Below are 25,975 nucleotides of genomic sequence, written 5' to 3' on the forward strand. Positions count from 1 at the left end.
ATGTGTGACCTATTGTCACAAATATAATTCATTAAACAAAAAATTAGTTCACTATTTATATGTATCAAAAATAATATGCTAGATGATGTAATATCTTAAATAATATGCTAGATGAATTAAGTTTTTGATATTTTATAACATCAACTCCTATTCCAGTATATCTCATAATGCATTTTATACAAGAAAATGAAATTCGCGTCAATAGTCTAAATATAAAGGGTAGAACTACAAAGCGAACCTAAATTTCTTAAACTTTACCTTAAGTACATAAACTGTCACCATTTTACCTCCACGAGGGATGAATTAATAAAGTATCCTATACCCTTTCATGGGTCTCAAACTACCTCCATACCAAATTTCATCTAAATCGGTTCAGCGATTTAAGCATGAAGAGGTAACAGACAGATTTACTTTTGCATTTATAATATTAGTACAGATATTGTTTACTAAAGCTTTTTTCAAAACGAACTGCACCTTCTAGTATTCGTTTTATGTGCTTCGGTTAAGTAGTTTTTCAATTAGGCATACCGAAAATTTACTCCACGTGTATTAGTATAGTATTAACACTTGAAAAAAATTAAATGCATAATACAAAATTTATTACATTGAGCATTAAATAAATAAAAAAAAACACAAAAATCTCATCAAAACTGTCCTTTGTAAAAACATATTATACTACATTAACAAATTATTTATTTATTATTTCTTATTGTGTATTCTACCCACAATAAAACGCATTAGTAAAATGGTGCCATTTACAGAGAATTTCATTAGTAATTTCCGAGGTGAGTATTCCATCATACATTCTTCTCGAGCCGAGGATGCTTTGAGATAAATATTGAAAAGCCGGTTGAATTCCTAGCGGATACCATTACGCGGTTTGTTACAGGCTATTATTTGAAATACTTTAAAAATATCTAGAATAGTAATGTCTATTTAATTATATTTTGTTATGATGAATATTTTATCTAAAACGTCAATTTTTAATTATTTTAGATATTTACAATGTACAATTTTATATCATTTTAGAAAATTGGCCAAGCGTAAAAAATAATCCAATTGTTACAGCGTCAAAGCGCAACCAACCACGGGATCTAAGTTATTATGATGGTAATACCGGCGCCGACGGATTCAAAATCCCTGCCAGTAGTTCAAATAAAACAACTACTATATTATATTAAGTTTTTTAATGGTTTTTCAGCTCTATTTATTTTGATCTCTACAATTTGCTGCAAACTAGTTAATTATTCTACAGTTTACCATCACTGCTTTTTATTTGTATGTGACAGTATTAAAGTTCAGCGAGGTAGTAATATATTCAACATACCACCCTCCCCTCCCGCCCTTTCATGTGGGCGAAATGCGTAAATGCATCGTTCTGACAAAATAAAAAAATTGTCAATAATATATTTAAATACGCGTATCGGCTATTTCAACGGAAAATTAAATAAATATAATAATAATATACATATATCAAATATGCGTAGGACATGATTTCCTTTTATTAAAAATCTATAGAAAATCTTTTTTTGTTTTACTGAAACGGACGACACTACTTTTCAGTAAAGCTACATAGCGAATAAATCATTTTTTACGTTTTATCAGTAAAAAATTGAAAAGTTAGCGACGTAAAAGCCGCCGGCTTATGCTTGATCCACATCGGTTATTACATCGATAAGTTTCACGACAAATAAATACGATAAAAGTACTGGTTGGTTAACAACTTTTTTTTTTAATACTATTGTTACCTTTTTCTGCGGGTATGGATTTGAAGAAAACGGTTTTGTTATATAACTATTTAATTGTAGAAACCAAAATTTATAAATCTTACAATAAGTTTAGTTACAGCTTTTGTTACTTAATTTAGTTACAGCTTTTGTACTATAAATAATTTTAAAAAAATATGCCAGCTAGACTCAGCGTGGGTCACTTGGGATAAAAGGAATGTTTGAAAATTTAATGCATTATAATTTCTCTTGTAAAAAGATGTAAAAATGCAAAAAGAACGAAATCGAAAGTTCTTGAAACTTTGAAAGGTTTAGGAAGTGTGGCCAGAATCACTACCAAAAATACCCTAAATCAAATAGGAATTATATCCATATTTAAATCAAGGAAATAATTATGGAATAATTATTTAATTTAATAAAAGCCAATTATAAGGCATTTCCATACAAATACTAACCTTTAAATTGGATGACAGCTAATAAATTAATCTGAAACGATGCGAATGACTTCCAAACAAATACAACAAACGAATTAGATAATAAAATCTAATTGTAATAATTATTTCACTGCACTGATAAAATAAATATAATTTATTATTTATTATAATTTATTGAATTTAAATAATAAAATAAATATAATTTATTTTATTATTTAAATTCACAGAAAATGCCAAAATGATATATTGACCTAGCAATACCGATATATGGGAAGTGGGAAATGGGTTAACGGCACGGATTTTAGCGAATTGACACTTTTGTGACGTTTTATACAATTTAAAAAAAAAGTTAAAATTATAAAAATAATTTTTAATGTAACACTATATTGAAAAAAGAATATATCAGATTAAAATATAATCTCTTCTAAGTATAAAATTATAATTATACATTTGAACAGTCCCAAGTAAGACTTTGTCCATTTGAACTATCACAGAATATAAAACTGTTACTAAGGTTTTATCTATTAAGCAACGTAAGTATTTAATCTCAATCCTCCTTTCTACCCACTTAAAGATATAATTCTACAATACAATGTTGACATATATCTTTAGACACGTTTGAAAACGTTGTTTGTATCTTGTCTATCTCTGAAATTTGTATCTTGTCATTTGTATTAAAGAACATTTTGAAAATTTGCAAATCGTATACACGCATCGAAAACATTTTTTTCCGTACAAACTTCAATCCTCAAGGAGAAACGTTCAAGGAGGTTAAGCGAAATAAATCAAAGCCTATCACCGATTCTTATACAGATAGAACGATTTAAATTATAATAATTTCTTAAGTGAAAGAGCCGAGATGGCCCAGTGGTTAGAACGCGTGCATCTTAACCGATGATTTCGGGTTCAAACCCAGGCAGGCACCACTGAATTTTCATGTGCTTAATTTGTGTTTATAATTCATCTCGTGCTCGGCGGTGAAGGAAAACATCGTGAGGAAACCTGCATGTGTCTAAGTTCAACGAAATTCTGCCACATGTGTATTCCACCAACCCGCATTGGAGCAGCGTGGTGGAATATGCTCCATACCTTCTCCTCAAAGGGAGAGGAGGCCTTAGCCCAGCAGTGGGAAATTTACAGGCTGTTTATGTATTATGTTTATGTATAAACAGTGAACGACAAAAATCAAAGTTGAGAAAATTGAACTTTAAATGTCGAATATATATTTGATTATTTAATTTGCTTAAATATCAAAAAGTAACGCAATTTTTTTTACGTAACGGCTAAACAGAACACCAATTTTACAGAAAAAAGAACAATGAGGTTTTTCCGAATTTGAGAAAATTCCGAGAAACTTTTCTGATTTTTCTTTTCATAAAAACCTAATTCGGACTATTACGAACATTCAGAAACAAAAAATAGCCAATCGGTCCAGCCATTCCCATTTAAGAGATGCGCTTATCAACGAACACAGTTAGATTTTACTTTATATAAATTATTTTCTATTCAGGGCCGACTAATATATTTTAAAATACAAACAATATTATCAATTCATATGGTAATGCTAGAATCTTTTGATGATTCTGTAATGTATTCCAATTAATTATAACTATGAATTGGAATATTCCTTGTAATTACCATTACAAAGTAAGGTTGCCTTCACAATTAAGGGCATTATTCGAAACTAAAGCCATTATATCGTATACGTCTTCATTATTTACGTCTTAGTATAATAAACAAATATCCATTTAATTATAAGGATTTACATATTCATCAGTAAGAGATTTTTTTTATCAAATATTGAGATTATAAATGAAGTAATTATTAATGTTAGGGATAGAAACCATCCAACTTAAAAAGAGTTAAAAAAACTAAAGACCGGCGTGAACTTAATATTTGTTGATTTTAATAGATAAAGATTTAAATTAAATATGATTAAATTCTTTTTATTTTATTTATTTATTATCCTTTGTAATTTAATTTGTGGAAAAGAGTACCAACATGAGTTTTTTCTCTGTAAAACTGGTAACAAAGTCAATAGTTACTCAACTAACTATTACCTCACTAGTGAGATCAGAGACTATATTTTGGTTTGATTTGAGTATATATCACTGTGACATATGTATTGTCTTTTAAATAGTGAAATAAACACAAATATAGCTGAGAAAAGTGATACTGTTTTCCATTAGCAATATAATTGTTTATTCATTACTAACTGTGACTCTGACTATAATAGTACATTCATTCACGTAGGGATAAAATTTAATATAAAGGCCAGTTGTGCTTCTTCATCTGACTTGCTTTACAAATACTGTACCATATTTGTGGCTGATATCTTACTACTGAAATAGAACATGGTATATTTTACTTCTGCATAAAGTAGCTTCCTTATCGTGATAGCTTCAGAGTTTATGGGTTACTAACTAACAAATCTTTCCTCTTTATAATATTAGTATAGATTACTTGGTGGTAGGGCTTTATTGTCTAGCTACCACCCACTAAACATATATTCTACCGCCAAACAGCAATATTTAGTGTTGTTGTGTCCCGGTTTGAAGGGTGATTGACCCAATATCACTACAGGCGCATGGGACATAATATCTTATGAGGGTGGTGGCTTATTGGTGTGATGTAATAAAAGGACATTATTTCTTACAGCGTCAATTTCTATAGACGGTAGTGACTAATTACTATCAGGTGCCATGCCGGTCCGCCTACCTTTACATTAAAAAATAATAATACTAAAGTTGTTTCTTACAAAACTGAACCAGGGAAATACTACTGAGAATCGGGCTATACTGAAGAGCTCGAGATTTATATTCGTCCTATGAGTGCTTCCTTTCAGGCCATCGGCTTAGGAAGTCTTTGATGCCCGAATAGAAAATATTTAATATCCTAATACACTACACACAAGGCGTGAATATTAAGGGACGCAACAGATTTGCGATCGTGTCTTGGGGCTTGTTGATTAATTTTATCATATGAGTAAGATGATAACGTAACTCGTATTGGGTTGAAGTCATTAAACGCGCCATACCCTTGCTAATGCACAAGGAAATACATAGGAAATTGGTGGACAAGCAAACAGGCCATCTGGTAAGTGATCACAAATGTAAGTATGTGTGTAAGAAATATTAACCATTCATTACATACACCACCGACCATGTTGGTAACTAAGTTGTTATGGCCTATAGTTACTGCCTCACACAACCTTCAAACCTGAACACAGCAATACTAAGTAGTTTGGCGGCAGGATATCAGGCAGTGGTGGTACCTACCCAAAGAGGCTTGCACAAAGCCCTTCCAAGAAGTACAATTTCTATAATAAATTACGTTATGTACTATAATTTTCTCAAGTAATACCTTTAAAGCTTTATTCATTTAAACATAACGCTATATAAATGATAAAAAGCAAAGCAAAGCAAAGGGAGAGGAGGCCTTAGCCCAGTGGGAAATTTACAGGCTGTTTATGTTAATGTAATGTATGTACTCTGTGTGAGGACTTTAACGAAACGAATAGTGGAATGCTTGATCAAGGTGGATCATTGGGACGGTTCATAATAAATAATAACATTTTTCATTTGAGTTAGAACGGTGTCTCGACACCCGAGGAGAGTTTCGCCGAGCCATTGCAATGGTATCTATTAGCGTTAAGAAACCCAAATAACGCGGTTCTGAAGGTAGATCTCTGAAGGTCTCTTCTACCACAAAAATGTTACTACGCTTAAATGATGTTTTATAATAATAATAACTGTGATATAATTATTTTGAAGTGATTAAACATTGTAAAACTTTAATTAAATTGTACGAAACAGCTAATGCTTAGTTTTGTGTCCGCATTCCATCCTAATGACGCCCACAAGACCTGTAATCACTAATGATGTCGAGGAGGAATATATGTATATAAATATATATATGACGGCGGCAGCGATGGCTGAGCGTTAGAGTTGTCTTTTTCTATGTTCGGTGGTACGGGGTCCACCACGATTTTGTATCAAAATAAACTCGTTGTAGGTATAACCAAAGATTTATACGAATTACACTACACTATAATTAGGTATAGATAGGTAAACCGGCAGTTTCGCCTCGGAGGTGTGGGCTGATTGGTTTCTTAAACGCAAGTGTCTGTTATACAGTCGCTGTACTCACCAACACGACTCTGTCGATGTGACTTCAACAAATGACGTCACAGCGTTTACCCGTTACTACTGCAATCATGTCAGTGACTTTTAATTAATATTATTGGCTTTCCACTATATATATATCGAAAGGGGTTAGGCATCAACTCATTATCAGACATTATGATATCCGAAATATAAATCTATTCTTTCACGTTCGTAATATAACCCTGTTTTGATATTTCCTTAACTATGACACTTTCGACTGTCCCGTTTTCTCTGCATCATACTGACGTTGCCAGCATGTACGATAAAAATAAATAAATCCGAATTAAACTTTTTGATGCTTCGACATATACATATTGGTTTAGTTATTCATTGTTAGGTATTCCAAAAAAAAATAATTGCCTCTTCATTTATTAGTATGGAATTTTTAAATTATATAATATTGTATTTATTTTTAATTACAGTTTCTATCAATAATAATTGGTATAAATTTAAAAAAGCTTTTTTTAAAAAGTATTTTTACTTTGAATTTATTTTTTACTTTTTAGTTATGCTTGTCTAGGTTTCTGAGTCTATTCATCTCATTCAACGCATCATTGTTGCAAGGTCGTTTGCCGGTTAATTTCGAACAGGCTAAATCTTCAATAACAAGACCTTCTAATGATTTTACCCTACTTAAGGCCACGTATGCTTGACCAGAAGCAAAGAGCTTCTTGCCTAAATAAACAACGGCGTGATCGACAGTACTCCCCTGCATTTTGTGTACTGCGCAAGCCCAGCATAATATAAGTGGCAGCATTCTTCGTTCCACGGTTCCGTTACTATATTTAGCTGGAAATTGCACAGACTTGGGCTGAATGAGGGAATACCGTCTTTACCGAAATCTAGACGGACGGATGGTATATCAGTGTCATACATTTGTGCTCTTCGGAAGCAGGGCCATATAATTTCAGTAATATGCCCAATGGCACCATTCACCAGACCTTTAGATACATCTACATTGTAACGCAATTTTTTTTTTTTTGTTTTACGAGAAGGAAATGCATTTACACATGCCGCCCGGTCGGGGGACCGGGACGGGTATGTGGGACTCAACCGGAATCTAATGCCCCGTGCCAGGGCACGCTAATGCTAATGCCCTGTCCTACTCACTAAAACCATCCTCGGGTTTCCACCATGCCGCCGAGTGGTAAGGCCACGGGATCGCTAAGAGCATGCATCCGCGACCCCACAAGCGGCAGCCGCCGTAAGGCGGCTGAATATTCAGTCCGTCATATTGGATTAAGAGTGATGTCAGAATATTTTTCAATTTATTCTTGACAACCTCTTTCATTTGACACCCATATTATATAAGTGCATAAAAAAATAACTATTCTGCCATCTCGAATGTTCCACCATATTGGAATTAGAATGACGTCACATTATTTTTCGAATTACTCTCAATAAGCCCTATCATTTGATACCTATATTGTAGAAGTGCATAAAAAATTACTATTCTGCCATCTCGAATGTTCCACCATATTGGACTTGCGATGACGTCAAGCTTATCGTGTATTGTCATCCAAACTTAACGTGTATACAAAATTTCAGCCAAATCGGTTAAAGCTATCTGCTTCAAAATTGAGTAGCAAGATTCCACCCGCACATACATATATAAATACATTGCAAGTTAAATAAAAACTTTTAACTAAGCAACATTTAGCAATGAAATTGATTTTGGTAACTGGTACGATATTAATGAAAATGTACATCGAATTTCTCGTAATGTAATTGGTTGTGAGCTGCGCTGTTCGAATTATTTATTGAACGTCAATTAGAAGCTAATGCTGGGAACGAACCAAGCAGTACAATACTGCAAATTGATTAAAACTATAAAAAAATGGAATAAGCACAAATAGAAACATTATTATTAATGAAATTGCTTTATTTGATGTATCTTATCTATAATAATATATTTTTTTAATGTGTCCGTATGTTTTAATTATCAGGCAGACAATATGGTATTGATTTGATGGTAGATCATTGGCCCGTCTGGGTAGGTACCACCCACTCATCATATATTTTACCGCCAAGCAGCAATATTATTACAGGCACGAGGGACATCAAATCTGATTTCTAAGGTGGTGGCCCATTAGTTATCTAAGAAGTAGTTAAAATTTCATTCAGTGACTATATCTATTTGCAGTTGTACTTACGTAGCTCATTATCTACAGGTCCCAACTCACAACCTTTGCCAAAACAATTACGCATTAGACGTCATAAAGACAAGGCAACTTCTTGACCGATTCAAAATAGACCAGCTACTTTCCTTGGGGTGTTATATATTTTCTTAATTCTGGATTCCTATTGGGATGCTATTGATACAATTCACCCAATGATGAAAAGACTGGGTGCAGTTCTGCTACTTTATAAATGTCGATCCAACTTCGACTTTTCCTCCCAAAATTTAACCACAGCTTAATCCTAACTTAGGATTAATTCTACTTATTTATATTACGATACGATCCCGATTATCCCGATATTCTAATCCAACTTTGGCTAAACTGCAACTGGATTGGTGGTTGTTTGTATAATAGGAAAAGCTGAAAGACAACGATTATATTTCTATTCGATTTTTTAGTATAATCTGGGCCCTTCAGTCAGTTCACATATCTGTATGGTTTTTAAGTAGGGGTCAAGAACTTTTTGGTAGTCCCCATGAATAAAAACTATTTATAAGTTATCCTTTGTACAATAAACATTTAGTTGACGTATTGATAAGGGTATATTTTCGCTATTGACTACCTGTCTTTACAGTTGACAGTTTCTATACATGCTGTGAAGTTCCGTCCAACAAATTGATTTACTTTTATAAAGGCACACATTAATCGTTATTTATATTGAGTTGATAAAGTAGATTGTGATTTGTCTTATAAAATACTAGTGATCCGTACCGGCTTTTCACGGCCGCAATTTATTAATAAAGAAAAGCAAATGATATAAACATAATTGATACCCTGTAGCACTCAAGAATAATGTAGTTTTCTAACAGTGTTTTTAGAATTGGATCCATTGTTCGGGAAATTATACCCTACAAACTAACAAACAAATTTTACCTCATTATAATATTAGTAAATGTATTATTTATCACTGTAGCATATTTAGGTTTTATGCATATATTGTAACGTCAATAATTTTGTCCATGGTATGATTTTGACGTATGACGTACTTCCCTTCTCGTGTGGGCCACGGTAACGTGTGCATCGTGAGTGCGCCGCGCTTCAAAATTATCTAGTGTAACTGACTATTATTCTTCTCCTATAACATCACCCACCCCGTGGCTGTGGTCTTCGAGTATGTGAAGACTAAGGGAGCGCTCCCAAGAAGAAGGTGTCTTCAAAGAGTCCAGATTTCGAGGTAACAAGTCCCCTTTTTACTCAACTAAATACAGTCCATTTATCTCTCGCGTGTACAATGACCTATAACATTCAAGTATAATGTATTTTTTACCTGTAAAATAATATATTGGATTGGATTATAAGTTCCGAAGATCACCCCCTATATACAAACAAACAAGGTTGTAGAATTTTGTGTAAGCCTGTTTCATCCATATACATTAGGTAACGCTCATTCATCAGTTATTTGACTAAATGATGAGTGGGCATCTTCCAAACATAATTATTTGTATTGTCCCGTTTTGAACTTTGAAGGCCTCTACCCTCTAAGAAAGGGTTCGAAGGTAAGCCAATACATATAATATGTAGTTACATATACGGTACATATATGTCATAGTCATGGAAGACTAATTAATTAATAAAAAAAGTTTTTAAGTAATTTATTTATTATTATTAGTTTTATTAGTAATTTATAAGTTATTTATTAATATTTTTTATCCTAAATCTAGACAGTCTGTTCTTATGTAAATCGTATCTTATGTAAGTCGTGTGCATCTATAATTGTCACTCTTGTTAGTTCCCTAAAATAATTTACAGTATATAAATGATGGAAAATGGTCGTTATCACTGCCCATACACATTGACACTGTAAAAAATATTACCCACCTTATAACTTGAATGCGCCACCAAAATTGAGAACAAAGTAGGTACGTCCCGCGGACATTCACAAAGGTCATTCACCCTTTAAGCCGGAACACAGCAATAGTAAGTCTTGATGGTTGGCGGTGGTATATATATTATGGGTCACCATAAGTCGGTTACAGAATATTAGTGCAAAGCATTGCTGTATTTGCTATTCGAGAAGAAGCTTCTAACTAATATTTCGTAAATATGGTATCTCACTTTCAATTTACAGTGACGTTATGAAAGGAATTGTGAAATTAAATGTCGCTTTGAAATAAGATATTCTTAAGCATTGAGGTTCATTGGATCGCCTAACTAGATTATCCTTTTAAGTTAATATTATCGTGAACTCAGTATACCATTTTACTATAATACCTTTTAGATTATTATATGAATAGACTTACTTTATGCAATATCGAGCGTCTGATGTTACTTGTTTAAAAATAAAAAGGCTTGTTAATTTCCCACAAATGGGTGAAGCTATTACGTTAAGAAAGAAGACACGATAATTCTACAGTGAATTTACAGACATTAATATATCCAAGTCGATATTTTTATAAGTGGATAAAAGAAATGAGCTACACGATGGTCACCAACGCCCATAGTCGCTGTACCATTCCTTAATCGCTATTGCCAAAGCGCCAACCTTGGACACTAAGTTTGTAATTACATTGGCTCACTCAACCTTCAAATCGGAACGCAACATTACTGCATAGTGCGGCTTTGTGGAATGGGAAGTGGAATAAGTGATGAGTGGGTGGGTACCCAGACTGGCTGACCAGTCTGCAACAAAATATTAGTTACTAGTAGTTGGAGTTGGTCGTCAAATGTTAGTATAAAAATTATTTCTTATGGTACTTTCTTCACACCAAATTTTATCAAATTCGATACTGTGGTTTGGCGATAAAAGAGTAACAGACAAATAGAGTTACTATCACATTAATAATATTAATATAGATATTATAATTATACTCTTAAAAAGAGGAAGTTTGAAAGTGGCACCGGTAACCGAGAAGCTATCTGGAAACCGGCTGTCATGGTATGGGCATGTTATGCGGAGGAATGAGGACCATGTTGTGAGAAAGGTTTTGAGAATGGATGTGGATGGATATAGAGGTAGAGGACGACCAAAGAAACGATGGATGGATTGTGTGAAAGACGATATGGTTAGAAAGAATGTTACTTGTGAGACGACGTCTGACAGAGAAATATGGAAGAAGAAGACATGCTGCGCCGACCCAATATAAAATTGGGATAAGGGCAGGAGGATGATGATGATGATGACTCTTAAAAACATACGCATGAAAAATGAATAATTTGCCGAGTTCTTATTCACTACCGTCGATTAAGATAAAGCAAGATTAAATCAAATCAAATTAGGTTAGATCAGACTACATTATTATTTAATACGTTTTTTTTACTTTATTGACATCGATAAATATTTTTTACAAAACAAAATCACATTATAAGAAATTTATTTTTTGTGTTTCTTACATTATCGACATAAGTTAAATACTATATACATTTGTAAAAGAAGCTCTTTTACTCTTCATTTAATTTAAATTGCCCGCGCATTCCCTTAGACATTTTAGGTCAAAATATTATCTATGCCGTATCTATATAAGTGCTAAACTTTGCTCTCTGTCCATTCCAGAAATTCATCAATAGGAAAATTGTTTCTGGCTTCGTACAATAAAACGAGATTTTTAAAGGAATTCATTTCTATTCAGATTCTAATAAATTATATTTGAAGCAACAGCTTTTAATTATCTTAATTATCTTTACAGGTTATTATAATAGTACATAAGCTTAGAAACAGATTTAAGTTTGCAAAAATAATTTGTGATAATGATAAGAATAAATTTCTGTTAACAGAGCAACATCTTTTGTTTTTGCTTCAATAAACAATATTACACATATCATAATGGATAATGATAACAAGAAAATAAGAATTGTAATTGTGTTGCGCACACAACAATTACACGAATTATGAGAATAGCTCTATCATAGTGTGATATAGCTAGTCTCACTTAGCCGCGCTGGCCGAAATCGGTCAGCAGGACATGATAAGGTCAATGACATTAGTTTTGTATATTGTACGGCAAACATAACATTTTAAATTTGTGACAAACTTTACATTTTAAAAAAAATCTAATTATACTTGAATCACAACAGTTTCCGAATGAGCTTTGTTTATTTTAACTTTAGTTATGCACTCGACCGCTAATTAGGTACGTTAACTGTATCAAAGTAACACACTAACTGACCGTAACATTTATTTGATCATAACACTTATTATGCTACTTTTGGATTACTTTTCTTAACCTGAAATAACCGGATTAATAAATAAACTTACTATAGTCCACTAGATGGTAATTTTTTTTTATGTTATAGGTGGCAAACGAGCAGGAGGCTCACCTGATGGAAAGTGACTATCACCGCCCATGGACATCTGCAACACCGGGGGGCTTGCAGGTGCGTTGCCGACCTTTCAGGAAGGAGTACGCACTTTTCTTGAAGGTTACAAAGTCGTATTTTTAACTTTATTTCTACTTATAAACATGTTATTGATGACGATATTCTCCTGATTTTGGACATGGCGGCCATACTCAATTATTAAAGTGCACAAATGTGACTCAAATATCTCTATTCCCCCACTCTCATAATCCAATGGGACGGCAAATCCGATAACACCGGACGAGTTTAGGCGCAGGCCGAACGTCTTAACGTTCTGTCCGAAACACGGACGTGGCACTTCCAACTTCCAAGCTACAGACTGCTACCTATTTCCCATTAGCTGTGGATCTGCAGTCTTGTAAATTAGCCACCTACAAAGCAGTCAAATAACACATTTTATTCATTTGTAATGTACACTGTACATGACGTCTAACTCAAACTCTTTTAAAAAAAACATATTCATATATAAACCAATGATTGAATTAAATTCAATTTTGCTTTAACATGCTTTTATTTACTTTTGATAACATAACCTTTTTTACACAAAGGTAAAAGAAGTAATAAACAAAAAGGTATATTTTCCGCTTTTCCTTGTAACGGAAAATTCATAACGCATATATTATGAAACTTTGTTAATATTTAGGTGAGTCGCTTTGTAACCTTTCATAAAAAACAACATGGTAAAATGAGCCCTCTGTCCTGTCAAATATATACAACATTGTAATATAATAATGTTCTGAGATAACATATATTATAGTAGATAAAGACCATAGATATAATAAAAGATAATGCCGTCTCGGATGCCCGGCATGTAAAACAACGTAATTGATGAAAAATTAAAAAAGGAGTGCAATAAATACAAATAAATATTTTAGTTTATGTAATAAATATATTTTTCTTATTATTACAATAATATATAGTAACGAATTGTATATAATACGCGCCGTACATGTTACAGGGAGAGCAGAGAATTCGAGCTACAAGTACTAGTAGGAGTATTGAGGCGTTTAATACTGGCTCGTTCAAAAATAGAAAAGGGAAATATCTCCAGACGTCACATACAGCAAATCTTCAGAAATAATGTATACAATTATTATGAAATGCATGCATATTATAATTTTGAATTGATTTTGTTTACTGATATTTATATATAAATCTGGATGTACTATGTACACTTATAATTTACGTACATATGAGTAACGTGTAAAAACAACATATGTTTATGTTATATCAAAACAAAATTTAAAAGAACGAATATTATGGAAATACTAAAGTAAAAACGAAATATTAGCTTTAGCTAAATATTTAATATGGTATAACCGTCCGATATCTCTCGCATCAGAATTTAATATTCGTATTGGATTACTATTTCCGTCAAAATATTTAATATTATCGATCCGTCCCACCTTCGTACGGATAAATTCATATAGCGTTACACCTCTCATTTTCTCCACTTATAATTCAAATTTCCGAAAACCCTTCCTTAGGAAACGTCTACGTCGCAAATGGGGTAACTAAGCTAAACAAGTTCGCACGCGACTTTGCTCGCATTTTAATTGTTTATCGGGCATAAAATGTACAAGCCTACATCCTTCCTACTTGACTATGAACGAGCAAAAGACAGACAGACAGAGTTACTGTTGAACCTATAGTTTTAGAGATTTCTATATATAATTAATCGCGAGATCTCCGAACGTATTACATGATCATTTTTAACTAATATTAACGAAATTTGTAGAATACTTATAATATCAAGTAAATTACATTGAAATCAAAGTACGAGACGCATGACATGACACGGTGAACCTACTTTTACGCTTTCAGTCAAACACAAACACCATTAACATTATTAATAATCATAATATACAAGAAAATAATAATAATAATACGCATTCTTGCCACCATTCCACGCGGTCAAGATTTATACAGTAACTATTTTTAACTCATATTTGTATATATATTTAAGCACTTAATGTGTTCTTTATACCTAACATAATAAATATATATTGCCAAACAGTAATATACAAGAAAATATTTGTATGTATGGAAATAATTATAAAGCAAGTAATATATTCACAGATAAAATATTGAAAAGTCTGTTATGTCGATGAAAACGAAATAATGAATGCCGTTGGACTGTATTGAAAAAGTTTTTTATCATCAAACTTTATTTTTCGTTTCTTCTATATTAATAAGCGAGTCCATTTACTTCCCAAACACAATAAAACTAATTAAGTTAGAGCTCGCCGTAATTAGCTCGCTGAATATCATAGAAAAAGTAGAACAATAAATGATAACGGCTGAACTGGGTTTCAGCTGCTTCTTATCGTTGTTATTACTATAGGATGGCGTTGCTTGTGGCTTTACACGCGTCGAATTATTTGTTTTGAACTAGTTTCTGCTAACCACAATTATTATAATGTTATTCAATCAGAGCCGAGTTAGCCCGGTTAGCACACGTGAATCTTAACCGAAGATTTTACTTTACAAAGCTTTTTTGTGTACATTTCACATCGAGCACAACGGTGACGGAAGTCTGTATGTGTCGGATTAAAGTCTTCCACGGGTGCATCCAACAATATGCATTGAAGCATCATTGGAGTAAGCTCCAAGCCTCCTCCTCAAAAAACAGAGGCCTCTAGCCCAGCAGTTAGACATTTTGAGGCCGTTACTATAGTTTACTCGTTTGTCATTGGCTAAAAGTCTTATTTTTATATTGAAGTAGCTATTAAATATAGATTCACGGTTCTCTTCATTTTAAATGCTATGAAAAGTCCCTGAAGTTTAATCTCCTTACTTTTAACGTTGTTTGACAGGTGTGCGATGTAAAAAGTCACAGGATCGATCTTGACTCCTTGGGCTATTGTCGTCCCCACTCCTCACAAAGTATATAACACAAAGAATATTAGTAATTGCTTAATTAATTTAGGCTATTGCTAAAGATAATAATTATATATTATTTGCACTAACCACTACAAGGGTGGTTGGAATCTACATTATAAATAAAATAAATATTAAAGATAAAACCTGATAAAAAAAAAATTATACATTTTTTTATGGTTTGGTTGCGATCATTCGTCCTATTATGTTTTCCGACGTTTCGACAGAAATGCACCTGACTATGACAAGTGATATAAATATCGAACATAATATACTCGTATTAAATGAATAAATATTTATATCAAAATATAATTAATATATTAATTTACCTCCACTGGTGACAAGACTGATACATTTCTGCCCAGAGGATCGGAATTGCGCGACTCAACGGAGAATAGAATTCTTGCCACCATACCACACGTTTATGATGTATACGGTACTCATTTTTAGTTCTTATTTGTGCATAGTTAAGGAACATACACCACATGGACATCAATCATTCATACACACACACATACACCTACATGACACTCGCCTCACACAACACACATGCACATTTTATTTACTTTATTTATATTATTTAAATGTTTCTTTATTCTTTAGTTACTTATTTAACACACGACGTATGGAAGAGTGGTTCCCTCTGACACGACTATGTATTATGCTCACTAGAGAGACTCAACCTTAAATATGCTATACATGCTATGGTGGAGAATATTTTTTTTCAGGCTTTAAGGTTACTTATTCTTATATATATAAATATATAATTAATATAACATAATAAATAACACTACATTATAATCACTTAGATAACATCAATTGCCTGTTACGTCTTGTCACACGCCACGGACATTCATCTGAACATGTCCATTTCCGCACGTTGAATAGCTCTAATACAGCGTTGAGTATCATCCCTAGACTATTAGAGATCTAATTTTCTCACATAATATTGCTCACGCTATAATCATAAAACTGGTATATATTTAAAGCACTCCTTAATATTTAATTGTAATGCTGTTTGAAATGCGGATAATAAATATACACATTCTGTGATAATTAAGCAAACACTGGAATTTATTATCTCACTACTACTTCTACTGCTTACTTCTTCTTGGTGGTAGGGTTTTGTGAGAGCTCGTCTGGGTAGGTACCACTCATTCATCAGGTATTCTGCCCACAAACAGAAATACTTAGTATTGTTGTGTCCTGGTTTGAAGGCTAAATGAGCCAGTGTAACTACAGGCACAAGGAACATAACATTTTAGTTTACAATGTTGGATTGGAGATTCGTGGCACATTGGCGATGTGGGGAATAGATAATATTTCTTACAGCGCTCATGTCTATGAGCGGTGGTGGCCACTCAACATTTGCCCGTACGTCTACCTATTACATAAAAATAATCCTAATTGTATACTCTTATTAATATAATAGTAAGAACCTAACGTAGCTAACGAATCTGAATGCTAGGGAAGTTCTACGTTCAATATTAATTTCTACGTATCACTGCATTCTTTTAATGTTTGCTTTATGCACAAAGTGCAGTACTTAAAGGCACAACTAAAAATGATACTAACTAAAAATGACCCACCGATCATCGTGAGCGCAATATGCTAAATCTGATTTTTTTTGTACTATTAAGCTTAAAGTATTTTCTACATGCAATAATTTAAAATTTTTATTAGGATATAATACTTTTTTAATAAAATACGTTCCATCATAACTTAATATGATTATGTTTTACGCATCGATGTTATCTTTGTCAAAATATTGTCAGGACAAAAAAAAAGTTTATTATCATATGAAAAATGAATATGAAATTTGTAGTATCGTTGCAGTATAGTTAAAATACGGAATATTTTTTAACAAAAGGCTGCGCGTTTTGTTAGGCTGGAAGTTAAAATTTGTGACGGGCTCGTGCTCAAAACGTTTTTGGACAAGGTTAGTTATTTCAATTTTTACTATCCGCCCTCGACCCTAACTGAGTTATTTTATTGTTTTGGATCTACGCGACCGCATCGGTTTTATTCGATACATAATAATTCATGAGAACTTTTCAGTTGAAATAATTTATTTCAGTGGAATCGATACATCCACGCAAAGTGTTGTTAAATGTAAAAATAAATCTTATACAATTTAATTATAAATCTAATTGCACTTTAGTTTGAATGTGGTAATTTTTAATTTGACAATCAATAAGTAAGAGAAAAAATCTTTTATATTGAATAAAGAAGTTCCTTTGATTTAGGTTAATAAAAAATATATTAACTGACAAATAAATTCAAAGTAAAAATTCTTTTTAAAAAAAGCTTTTATTTAAATGCTCTAAAAAGAAGAAAATAAAATTTTCCTTTAAAATTTTAACTATCAATTTATAACCTCATTATACACAATTTCTTTAATCATAAAAGCTTTGGGCTGAATAAGGTGAACACCGTCTTTACCGAAATCTATACGGACGGATGGTATATCAGTGTCATACATTTATGCTCTTTGGAAGCAGGGCCATATAATTTCAGTAATATGCCCAATGGCATCATTCACCAGACCTTTAGATACATCTACATTATAACGCAACATCCCCTTGGCCCTAAAAAATATTTCTAACCCTAACCCTTTTTTATTTTTTTATTTTACGAGGAAGAAATAAATTTACGCATGCCGCCCGGTCGGGGGACCGGGACGGGTATATGGGACTCAACCGGGATCTAATGCCCCGTGCCAGGGCACGCTAATGCTAATGCCCTGTCCTACTTACTAAAACCATCCTTGGGTTTCCACCATGCCGCCGAGTTGTGAGGCCACGGGAGCGCCAAGGGCATGCAACCGCGACCCCACCAGCGGCAGCCGCCGTAAGGCGGCTGAATATTCATGCCTAGTGCGCTCCTTCCCCCTCATCCTCCACGTGAGAATGTGGCGAACTCCCCCGAGTCCGCCACTGGAGGCTGGGCGTCAACGAAGCTGACGCCCTGCGGCGGATAAGATGGTAGGCTCCACCGCTGACCGCCGGTGTAAACACCTGGGAGGCTCGAATAGCGAGCCCTCCCACTCCTCCTAGCCAACGAGGCCACTCACATGGTCCGCCTTGACGCCGATCACGGACGTACCAGGAGCAGCTCCGCGGCATCCCTCCCGCCAGTCTTAGCCGTGGCCGACGAGCAAGCTCAAGCCGGCCCCGTTGCCCAGGGTACACCACGAGGAGGTGACTGACATGTACCCCCACTCTAACCCTAACCTAACCCTCTTTGGGTTCGACCTAACACTTTTATTTAATAACCAAAACCTTCAAAAGTCCTTCATATTGGATTAAGAGTGATGTCAGAATATTTTTCAATTTATTCTTGACAACCTCTTTCATTTGACACCCATATTATATAAGTGCGTAAAAAAATAACTATTCTGCCATCTCGAATGTTCCACCATATTGGAATTAGAATGACGTCACATTATTTTTCGAATTACTCTCAATAAGCCCTATCATTTGATACCTATATTGTAGAAGTGCATAAAAAATAACTATTCTGCCATCTCGAATGTTCCACCATATTGGACTTACAATGACGTCAAGCAGCTTATCGTGTATTGTCATCCAAACTTAACATGTATACAAAATTTCAGCCAAATCGGTTAAAGATATCTGCTTCAAAATTGAGTAGCAAGATTCCACCCGCACATACATATATACACATACATTGCAAGTTAAATAAAAGCCTTTAAAAAATATTAAGTCATGTAATTGTTGTAATATTTAATTTAAATGGCAGTTTTATTTTATCAATATCTACAAAGACTTAAACACAAATTAATTTAAAACAATATATTATACGTGTTAAGTACATTCAAAGCCAAAAAACGAATAGCCCGACTGAGACGGCAGTCTGACACGCCCGGAAAGAGATAGGAATGAACAGCTTTACACTGAACTCGTTAACAGACCACCCGAAATAAACTGTATTAACTAAGCCCAAGATTTCAAATCGGGTCTTATTAATCTACAGTCATTATAGCTAAACCAAACCAATACAATAAAATTCTTGGCAGATTATTTGGTGATAGGGCTTTATGCGAGCCCGTCTGGTTAAGCACTACCCACTCATTAGATATTTTACCGTCAAACGGCTCTATTTAATTTTGTTGTTTTCTGGTTGGAAAGTTGAGTGACCCAGTTTAACTACAGCCACACAATCAGGGAACATAACATCTTAGTTCCCAAGGTTGGTGGCGCATTGGCGACCGAAAGCCTTGGTTAATATTTCTTGCAGCGCCAATGTCTATAGGCGGTGGTGACCACTAACCATCAGATCCATTTGCCATTATCATGTTCGTAATATCGTCATTGATTAATAAAAGGAACACATTCATTTTTATATAAGATTTTAAATTAACATGGTTATTTTTATTACATTCATTTTTATTTGTAGATGAAAAATATAACTATAGTAAAGACACATATAAAAATGTAGTTTTTTAAAACTGAAAATCAAATAGCAGACGTAATGAAAGTTTAATAAAAACGGAAATCGTGTGAATATTTGTGTAACAGCTTTATAGTAGAGTTGGAATAGTCTACTTTGTATCACATTCAAACTAAACGATTGTTATAAAAAAGAACAAACTGTATTAAAACTGATTCTATAGAATATAACATCATATTTATAATATACATATTTGTTCATTCGGTTTAACTTTATTCGATAATTCAAAAAAAAATATCTATGAAAATTATTAAATATTCTGATAAATAAATAACTTTCTTTGTATGATAGCTTATAGATTTTGGAGAGCCAAATGACTCAGTGCTTAGGAGGTCGAACCCAGGCAAGCACGACTGAGTTTTCAAGTGCTTTATTTTTTTGACTAATGCAGTGAAGAATCTTGAACTTAAATTAAGGTGATGGAATAAACTTCAAACCTTCTTTCCAACAGAATTTTAACCCAGTATTAGGACATTTACAGATTGTAATAATAATAATAATATTTCTAAACTATGCTTTAATGTACTTTATAGTCATTAATTATAGTGGAATTTGTTATATCACTAGCTTAAGCAATTCCAATATATTCGAATTATTAGTCCAAAATATAAATATATTACACGAATATTATTATATTATATAAAGTTAAAAAAATCTTTATTCAATATAGGTAGAAGCATTACACTTGCTTATAGAGGGTAACATTCGTAACCAGCTTGTGCTTGTTCCTACTACTAATAGTATGTACGAGTATGTCACAATTTCTACAAGTCTTTTATATTTTTACGGACATATATAACGAATAATTTTCTTAACTGCGAATACTGCAGTGCTTAGTCTACTCGCCAATTCTTTAATATGAGAACCTCATTGCAGGTTACGCTCTGCACTGTTACCAAAAAATTTGTAGGGTCTAACGCTTCCTAACAGAAGTTTTTATACATTTAATTTTTATTTTTACTAATCAAAAATTTATTTATACTAATTAAAAATGAGTAGTTACTTATTTAAGTGTTTCTACATATTCTACCACTATGAGGGTGCAATAAGGGTTGAAAGTTTTTATGGGAGTCGTTTTAAGCTAAAAATATGAAACTATTTTTGGGATACTGATTAAAAATGACTAAATATGTATTTGAGTGTTTCTAGATACTCTACATCTGAGGGGGTGAAATAAGGGATGAAATATTTATGGAAGTCCGTCATTTTTTTAAGTTAAAAATATAAAAAAATATTTTTCAGATACTGATTAAAAATGAGTTGATTCGTATTTAAGCGTTTCTGGATATTCTACCCTAAGGGCTGAAATACACACCAATGTGGTATACAAAGAGGTATTACATTAACGTAATATTTTAAGTTAATTTGTAAATATATTCATATTCTACGCGGGCAAAGCCGCGGGTAACAGCTAGTTATACAATATTTCGACGAGTCTAAAATATGAATACAAACAAAAAACATTTTCAACAATTTTAATATACTTTATTTTATTTTAATCTTGAATTTAATTGGCAAACTTTGTAAGCGATGCTCAAGGGACGTGGAGCAGTCGCATTTCTGATTGAATACTCTTAATATGATTCTAAGATAGTTGAGTACATGTAAATTATATTACTTTCATAAAATGAGTTTGGAACAAATTTGTTTTAATTAACAAGTATTGAATAGGCTTAATTTCCAATGTCCATTTCCGTTGTAAGTGGATACCACCGTTCATATTGAAATATCGGGAACTAAAAATTATGTCAGCTTATGCATGTAGTTTTACTGACTCACTACACTTTCAGAGACAGGTAAGTGATATATTCTTGAAAAGTAACTCTTGAGGGGTATTTTTATCGACACATCGATCAGAAAGAATGTTAATGTACTCAATAATGAAATAATATACTTGTATGTATCGTAATACCGCACTATAACTTGAACTAAATAGTGACATTAACAGCCTGTAAATTTTCTCACTGCTGGACTAAGGCCTTCTCTCCCTTTGGGAAGAAGGTTTGGAGCATATTTCACCACACTGCTCCAATGCGGGTTGTTGGATATACATGTGGCAGAATTTCGTAGAAATTAGACACATGCAGGTTTCCTCACGATGTTTTTCTTCACCGCCGAGCACGAATTATAAACACAAATTAAGCATGTGAAAATTCAGTGGTGCTTGCCTGGGTTTGAACTCGTAATCGTCAGTTAAGATGAACGCGTTATAACCACTGGGCTAGCAGCAGCGTCTCTATACCTCGTAGAATGTAGCTCAGAGACAAAACAATTTCTGTTCTAATTTTGAATCTAAGGATAAAGTCTTCTTAATTATTCGGTCTCAACCTCGTGCTAGTATTTTATAAACTTGAACGTAACTGTATTCCGAGATTAGCTGCTAATGGCCGTCTATAAATTGTAAGAACATAATAGCTCAAAAGCAAATTACGTTGAAGGTGAAATTTGTTGCTCGTTTTCCTCATTGAAAGTAATTAGTGGTTGATTCAAAAAACATTATGAATAAATCACCTTCCGACTGACATTAGAGTTTAAGAGAATATTATTTTTTAAATTGCAAATATAATATAATTACCTTGTAATATTATTGTGTTTTATAATATATTTAAAGAATCGTGATGGATCAGTGGTAAGAAAAAGTAAAAAGTGACGGATGAGGCCAGTTGACTCAACATACTGCTGTCCCACTTAGTATTTAATAGACGCCGTTCCTCAATTAAATAATGCTTTCTTTGTTCTATACATAAAAGCAAATAAAAATTTAGTTTTTTTACTATTGACATTGTCCGTTAGAACAGTACTTTTTAAAATTTATCGACTGCTAAATGTGTAATTTGTTTACGGAAAGAGAATTTATTTAATAAATAAAATAATCCCCTCTTGGACCTTCACAAAAATCACTTCTAATATTACCGTTCTTATTTAAAACTATTCCTGCTTATTTATTTTATTAAAACGCAAAACCATATTATCAGCACAAACTCGACTTACTCGTATTTAATTTATTTCTTTTGTTCTTATCTCGTTCTACATTTGAAAATAACACATACACATTTATTTAAATGTGTGGAATACGTGACAGTATTATTGCAGCTCACATCAGCACTACATAATATATGAAATAAATTACTTACTGCAACATACAAAAGGTTTTCAACTATCATAATTCACGGTACCTAATTGCCTTTTTATTATAATAAAACTTGGATTAATATATATTGTTATACATATATACAGAATACACCTCATACAATCACTATTGCCTATATATTAAACTAGCGTATGAGTATATTTACTAAATCCACACGTCCACGTGACCATGTGTCTATTTACTTAAAATAAATAAATAAATAAAGGCCTTATTGTTCTTATTTATACAAATAATTATAATAACATATTTTTCTTTTTGAATGTGCCTTAAACTTTTGAAGTAAAATATCGGCTTACGGTTGTTAATATCCTACAGCTTGTCTTCCGACAAAGGCCTTCTCTAAAGATTTCCATTCAAACCTGTCTTTTGCTCTGCGAGTTCATGTTGGACCCGCTGCTTTTTAATGTCGGCCTCCCATCTCATAGTCTGTCTGTGTCTGTTTCTTTTGCCATCTCGAGGCTACCATTACGTTATGAGCCTTGTCCATATTTCTTTCTTTTCTCTCATGATATTATGTCTATTTACTTATAAAAGTTTAATAGGAATACCTTTCAATTTTTACCTTTAGTTATATAATCGTTTTTTTTTTTACTTTATAAAATTATAAAATAGAATATCGATGACTCGTATAGAACACGTAAATCCTTACAGAAAAAATCGAGATCAATCTCGTTATATTATTTTATTTCAATTTGAATTCCTCAATGGAAATATAAGCTGGACTAAAATTTTTAATGAGATATATGTTTTTCTGAATATACTAAACAAAGAACAATAGAACAGAACATTATAAACAATATACACATATATTAAATTTATTCAAATTATTAATAATACATTAATGATAAAGTTACAATAAAATAATTCATTAGCGTAATAATAACGACACACAAAAACAAATTAACGTAATAAATTCACATATTATAAGAATAATGATCTAAATTGAAATTATTTCTGTTACAATATAGTGCTAATTTGTATTTCTATGTATATTACGGTCAATAAACTTTATGAATCATAAATATGAGCGTTATTTCATTGCATTCTTGTACAATGTAAACTACTAATAATGATGAGGTAAGGACGTTAATTTTGTTTATCGTTATTCGAAATCATTCAACTTAGTAATCCGATTAATATTAATTTGCACATTATATTTAAGTTATATAATAAACATAGAGTTTACATATTGTTGTCTATATTTTGATATAAAGTTTGTGAATGCTACGTAATCAGATAGAACATAAAAAGGCATTCTACAAATTTAATTAAAAACACTGAAATTTATCGTCAATAATCCAAATAGAAAATAAATCATTGATTGACAAAATTAACGTAAAATAATAAAATGTAATGTATACAATCAGGATCATGGTTTTGTTGAGCTGAGATAGCCCGATGTTTACTTGAGCTGAGATAGCCCGGTGATCAAACCATGACAATCTTTAGATGATTATGGGTTCAAACCGATCTGTCATATGATTCATCATATTTATAATTCATCTTCTGATTGGTAATATAAACAACTATATGTGTATCTACCAACCTGCATTGGTAGAATAAGCTCCAAACCATCCCACAAAAGGTGAGGGAGGCTTAGCCCATTAGTGGGACATATTAATAATATCTAGCGGCAGGGTACATCCAAAAATAAGTATGTCCTCATAATATCATGCAATACTGAAGTGCGGTTTTGCTAGTATGTTTCAACCTTGTTTGATTTTATTCCAAAATCTTGTTATGAAACGCTGCATTTGAGAGTTCAAGTTACATAGAATGTAGAGTATTTTATTTAAGATGCTAAGGAGATACAGATAGCAACGTCCAAGATTGGTAAATGAAACACGTAATACAAAACTTTATCCGATTGAAATATGGGTTATAATCGCGTGGATGTTATCTGATTATGTGACGTGGGTGGATAATTGTAACTGTTTGGATGACATAAATAACTTCAGGAGGACAGAGGAGGGCGGAATTAGGTGCCTGGGGTCGGAGGGTAATTTGAATTCGGAGATTAAACCGTATGCGTCAGATTAAGTCAAATATATTTTATATCTTCTGCCATTATTTTATGGTAAAACTTCATTCGGTGCTCAAAAATAACTCGAATAAAACAAATATGATATAATTTTATATCTATATATATAATAAAATTGAAGTGTCTGTTTGTAATATTAAAATAACCGCTTTTTACTAAATGCATATGTATGTATGTATGTATACACGGTACATATACCAAAATAACATTTTTTACAATCTTTGTCTTTCTATTGTTCCGACTAATCTCTGGAAGGGCTGGACCAATTGACGGGTTTATATAATATATATAGGCCGATATGACCGGTAGGTGGTAGACCACCTGATGGTAAGTGTTCGTAACCACCCATTGACAATGGCACTGTAATATTAACCCTTACATCGCTAAGATGCTACTGACCTTGAGAGCTGAGGTCTTACGTGCCTTGTACATGTGGTTATACTGGCTCACACACCCTTCTAACCTCAACATAGCAAGACTAAGTCTAGTTTCTACCTTGTAAATCTAAAAATATTGGTATCCCGGATTCGAAGCCCGCCTCAGACCAGCCAGACCATGTTATTATATTTTTCTATAAAAAAAATCTCATCAGCAGCTTGAAGCTAGAAATCGACAGTATAACACGACCAT

This window comes from Vanessa tameamea, chromosome 15 (assembly GCF_037043105.1).
Source record: "Vanessa tameamea isolate UH-Manoa-2023 chromosome 15, ilVanTame1 primary haplotype, whole genome shotgun sequence".
NCBI lineage: Eukaryota > Metazoa > Arthropoda > Insecta > Lepidoptera > Nymphalidae > Vanessa > Vanessa tameamea.